The sequence below is a fragment of the Coccinella septempunctata genome, chromosome 4, assembly GCF_907165205.1.
Source record: "Coccinella septempunctata chromosome 4, icCocSept1.1, whole genome shotgun sequence".
In the NCBI taxonomy this organism is placed as follows: Eukaryota; Metazoa; Arthropoda; class Insecta; order Coleoptera; family Coccinellidae; genus Coccinella; species Coccinella septempunctata.
The window spans coordinates 17,422,292-17,428,291 of record NC_058192.1 but is presented as its reverse complement, the minus strand read 5'-3'; the positions used below and the strand labels follow the sequence as shown (position 1 = coordinate 17,428,291).

Below are 6,000 nucleotides of genomic sequence, written 5' to 3'. Positions count from 1 at the left end.
TGGATTCTTTCTCAAAGGAGTAACTCGAGTGCAGTTATTGAACCAGAGAAGCTCATAGGTATTGCCATCCCAATTGAGGAGATAAACAATTAAAAAAAGTAAGAAAAACCTTTCTTTACCTAAATATCTGAATTCGACAGAATAATCGGCAAATTCTGTTGAAATCATATTTTCTGCACTTTGTATGTGAAATTAAGTAACTCCATCGTCAAACTATTACTTTGTTCATCAGAGTTAAACATATTTCAGCAGATGATAATCTCGACTGCACACAAAGCCGAAGTTCAAAACTACTATGTCCGTAAATTTGTCCTATACAGTTAGGACTTTGGAGCTTTATTACCTACTCGATTCTGCAAACTGACACATAAAATAGCAATCGAATCACAGGAAAAAATCCATCTCGTTGATTCATTCGCTACTTAAGATCATAGAAAACAAAATATACGTCGACCAGTGTATACGTATGCAAAACATATCAGACCTGTTCGTTCTAAGATACATAATCTACCACGAATTTATGATAATTAAATACAGCAATGTGGTTTTAAACAAGGCGCTGTCCCCACTACCGCGGTTTGGAGGCGGAGCCACGGTGTCAAAGTTGCGACTTACGTTAGTTCTTTCAAGTTCTTTAAAGCTTTACGACGCGTTTGAACCCCGTCGAAGCTTTTGTGCTTAATCGATAACTCGTAAAAGCTTTTTATAGGTATTCGCGAAGTGGTATTTTTTTGTTTTGTTTCGGAGATCTTCCTCTTCTTTTGTGTCACCTGAACTCTGCTTCCCTCTTATTAATCGAGTTAATGGTGAGTTTTTCTGAATAAATCCTTTTTGTTCTATAAATTTCTAAGCCCTGAATTCGATTCGATTGCTACATTCAGAACTTGACAAGGATTTTTGAAAATTGCTTTCAATTTTGGGGAATCTGTTGTATCCGTCGAAAATGTGCTTAAAAAAAAGTTTCTCCATTTCATAATGAAATCGTGAATGTTTGCTGTAGGCTCCCGAAATCATTATCATCGAATTTTGAAAAATTTCTCTGACCTATTCAGAGAATTAGATTGTTGTGAGTTTATAAAATGCAACTTAAGTCATAATGGATGTGCAGATTAAAATAATTCAGTTGCATTCCTCACCGATTTATCTCTAATAAGAACAAAATTTTCAAGGAAACAGAGTGAATATACTCCACGTAAAATGTTTTCATCAAAAATATTTGTCAATAATAAATTGATTTTAAGATTAGGTAGGTATTACCTGAGTATGAATTTTGGTTGTCATTATTTATAACCCTTAGGTACATAGGGAAGTACGCTCTAATGAAATTTTGATTCTACAAAGGGCCTTTTATAACAATTTTAAAATGGTAAAAATTAAATAATGAATCAGTATTCGCGTTTTGGCTTTTTCTTGAATTGAATTTAGTAGAATGAATATGTGATCTTAAATAAAGTATGCATGCATCTATGTATGCATCAATAATTGGAGTTGATCAACCCACCTTGAAAAGAATCAAATTCAAAGAATGCTCGAGCAAAGTGTGCGCATGCCCACCTCTACGTAATATAGAAGATTGATTTTTGTATGCCTTCCTGGAATGATTTTTATTTATTCCGCTTTTCTAATTCGATAGGGTATTATTTGAACAACACTATGTTCATGTATCTGCCTATTTGACAACAATGGCCTTCTACCTATAAGAATATAAGAGTTTTAACAATATTCATGAATTTTGAATTCTTTGGGAAATGGAAAAGAGCAATAACTTCGATAACATTGAGCTCATTTTTCAAATTATTTTATATTTTTCATCAGAGTTCCTAATATTATGCAAAAATAGAAATTGAGTTGCAAAAGGTCAAATTTTATTCTAAGTTACGCAATCTTTCTTTTTAATTGTGGAGTTTATCATGCACCCTCTACAAGGGGTGGAGGATAGGTGAGTTTTACAACATGGCAACTTTCTGTGCCGGAAATGCTTAACTGTTGCTGAATATGATTTGGTCATCCATGTTTTTTTATCGACCCTTTTTCATTGAAGAGAAGAAATGGTTAAACTCATTGAATTCGAATTTTGCTTGTCTTATCTATTTTGAGGTCAATGACATACGCTTTAAGAGTGATTGATGGTTTTGAAGTTTTACAAAAACGTGTCCTTGTGGTAGGGTAGTAATAGTGATGAATTATCAAAAATAAAAATCACGATTACAAAAATAAATTGATATATATTTTGTATCTTCCATCAATTACTGCCCTTTATACAAAAAAGGCATGTTTTCGATTAAGTACACTTCTGAAACAGGTAGCGAATAAAGGAAAACGGAATATACAGTGTTTTTTAAACCTGCAGAATTAATCTGAATTTAACACAATTCTCACCCTATATTTTAAAAAAAGTATTATTATTATTGAAAGCACACAATAATATTGTTCTAAGCTGAAAATTTCATCAAAATTGATCAAGACATACCAAAGTTATGAATAAAAAAAAATCGGTCGAATCTGACATATCACCCTGTAGACTCTAAATTAAGGCCTCCCAACCATAAACCAAACATTGTTTCGAAACTGTCTTGACTAGTGTAAACTTCACCTAAAATCTGACGGTCTCCTCCGAAATCACCCTGAATATGACCGGATATAAGGAGGTTTTTTCTGTGGAAAATTGAGTAACACTTTTTCATGTTCTCTCAAAAATATAGGCATATATTTAATTCATGAGAATGGTAAATTAAAGCAAAAATGTTTTTATGTATTTTTCCTCTGATTTACCTTTCGACCTGCATTGTTTTTTTTTTGGGAACAGAGCGTATTGGCAAATGCCGACAGCATCCTTCTAGCGGTGTAGATTTCAAGTGATCACCTACGATTATGACCATCCAAATATGCCGGAATACTCAAAGGAAAATTCTAATTTTTTCTACACCTCACATTGTCAAATATTGAAGATGTAACAAAACCGCCCCTAAACAATTGTTGAATTTCGCAACCACCCATCATGTTTCCTCAATATAAACGCAATAAACAATGGCGACTGGCGCCAGAAATTGAGAAATGTTTACGGTTACAATCCAATTTACATCAGCCGACTTCGACAGGTAGTATTCTTCCTTTCTCCCCATCTCTCTCGGCAAAGAGTTTCAAATGGGACAATTTCCGAATACTGGTTACTTCTTGAATGAACTCGCTGAACAACCCGAAGGTCCACCTATATATATAGGAACGACAATGAAGTGGAAGCTAAGTACTCAACATCGTAGATTCGATGGGTTTTTGTCATTTTATCTCCTTGCTTTTCGTATTTTCATAGATGTGAACAATAAAAGTTCATTGGCAAAATGAAGTAACATTTCGAATAAAATTAATTAGTATAATACTAATTTGTTGGGAAATTATTTGGTCTAGGTATTTCAATAAAATCTTGATCGGTGTTTTCCAAGGGCAGATAAATGAAAATAGAAAAAACACAAAAATGAGATAAACTGCGCCAAAAATTGTCCAGCTTTAGTCCTTAGTAGGACTAAAGAAGCTTTGAGATCAAAGGCACTTCAAAATTGATTGAGAAACTAGGAGCTCCCGTTTATATGAGGTATGGCATAAATTTACAAATTTTCATTTTAGGAGCACCTTTTGAGAAGAAAATCATCATATATGTATTTAATCAAGAAAAGGAACACAACTAAGGGTGAGTCTTTGACTCGTACAAATATTTTAACAGTAGATTCTCGAGGTCGAAAGAAACACTTTCTTCCTTTACCATTTTTTCCGATTCGACCCTGATAAAAAGATATATCTAATCATTTTAAGCTTTCATAATGAGCTATGCCACCTCTGGAGAAACAAAATTTCCTTCAGAATAACAAGCTAAATCTATGACACTACACATCTGTGGATCTTTCAAACATTTTCCGAATATCACGGATATTTTTTATTTTTTATTTATGAAGAATACTTTTATTTTACAAAACATTCAAATATTCATTAAATAGCGTCCAACTTAGTTTCAAGAGTTGGTACTCACCGTTAGTGAGATAGAACTGAAAATGACATTTTCCTATGGTTTTTCAACAGCCTTTATCTTTTTAACCGAGCCGATTCGGAAAAAATGGTAAGGGAAACAAATTTTTCTACTGACCTCCATAATCTACTGTTTAAATATTTGTACGAGTCAAAGACTCACCATGTATATTATTCTGATTTCTATACAAGTTTGCGTTTCAAACGGTGCTTGAGAAAACATTATAAGAAATAGCAAATGAAATTTCTATCTAAATTTTGATGAGCATAAAATCAAATTTTTTTGTATGTTTTGTTGGCAGCCCTGTTCTTATCATTTCTACTATCACTCCGATTTGATAAGATGTATTCGTTTCATTTATCGTTCCAGTTGTAATCATGGAACGATTCACAAATGAACAATGCGTTCACATCGTGAAAACTTATCATAAAAAATTTTGAAAAAAATTCTTCGCTTTGAGCATAAAAATGCTCAACAAAATCAACAAACCAACAAAACCCGACACAACGCAATAGCTTTGAAAGCGGTTTTGCCAAGGTGGAAGGACACAGAACCAATTTGCAATTATTTTGAACAGAAAACTATCTGCTAATCAGGTCAGACTGATAGTACAGTAGAAATGAGAAGAACAAAGCTGCCTACAAAAAATCCAAAAAAATTGCGTCAGATTCAAAAGTTGCGCACCATTGGAATGTTACGCACTTTTTGGTTGTTTTAATACGAAACTCGAACCAACTTTATCTGAGAAGCATCAGATAAAAATTGAATTCAACTATAGTAGAGATAACAATAAAAGAAATATAATAAAAGTTGGACTAAAAAAGAAAATTGAAATATAAATTATAAAAACTATGAAAAAATAATAGACATTTCAACATTACATGAACATCAAGAACTACATCTTGACGGTTTGAGGACGTGTAGCAACTTTCATAAGGATAATATAGTATAGGTACAGTAGATGTAAAAAATAGTTTCTTCGAAATTTTATCACCCCGTATTTCAAAAAATTAGAACTTTCACGACATTCGTTCATTTCGAAATTGTTTATTGGAGAACCGCCTCCTCAAATATCTATTAGTCTTTAACACACTGTATAAGAGTTCACTAGGTCGGTTATGTTCTGTCAAAGTTTTATTCCATTGCTATCAAATTGTTGTAATGGCAACAATTCTCATTATTCTTAATGATATGTCTCCAATTTGTTCTTTATTTTATTATTTTTGTTTTGAAATTTGATTTATCTTCTGACATTTTATTTTGTAGATCCCTTTTCTATTGGTTATGTGTATTGACATGTATTTGACCTGACCTTGACCTTAAATAAATTTAAAGTTTTGATTAACTTGTTAGGCGAGGACTAATTTCATTACATTTCGAATTCATTACACAGAGTGTCCTAGGATTATTGGGAATAAATATAAGCAGGTATAGTTTCAGAACCACCTCAAAATAAGACGAAAAGTTTGTATGGAGGCTTGTCCAGCAACGCTTACGTTACGTTGCTTCATAGATATCTAGTTAATTATGAATTCATTAAATTTTTTCAAAAATTCAAAGTCAGACAGAGATGAATGAAATGAAATGAAATTTTGTAGAGGTGTTTTTCAAATGGGTATGCAACTAAAACTTATTTTGTCACTTATCATCCACAGCATCCAAATTTCTAAATCAAATCGTCTTTTCAATATATATTTTTTAATGATAATATTCGAAGCCTGTATAAAAAAGAGAAGTTGCAAAATAAAAAAGGGTTATCGATTTCACCCTTCTGTAGCTATGGGGATTGAGTAAAAAATTGAGTTTAGGTGCATCTATATTTGAAAAATACCACTGCAAAATTCCACTTGGTGATCTCTCTACGTGTACGAATTTGAAATAATATAATAATCAAGTAGCCATCTTTGAACCAACGTAACTACTCAACGGAGGATTTCCGGGCATGACACCAGGAAAACTTTTCATCTTATTTTGAGGTTCTG

At 32.5% G+C, this 6,000-nt stretch overlaps 1 protein-coding gene across 2 annotated transcripts in view; it reads left to right on the top strand.

The window, feature by feature from the left end:
* The first annotated feature begins 635 nt into the window (after nt 1-635).
* Nucleotides 636-6,000, top strand: part of LOC123312221 (GATA-binding factor A-like) — a 100,847-nt gene continuing 95,482 nt past the window's right edge. For both annotated transcript variants that reach the window (XM_044896534.1, XM_044896537.1), the window contains exon 1: nt 636-806. The gene's annotated coding sequence lies outside the window, so the exon portion shown is untranslated. The remainder of the gene's footprint in view (nt 807-6,000) is intronic.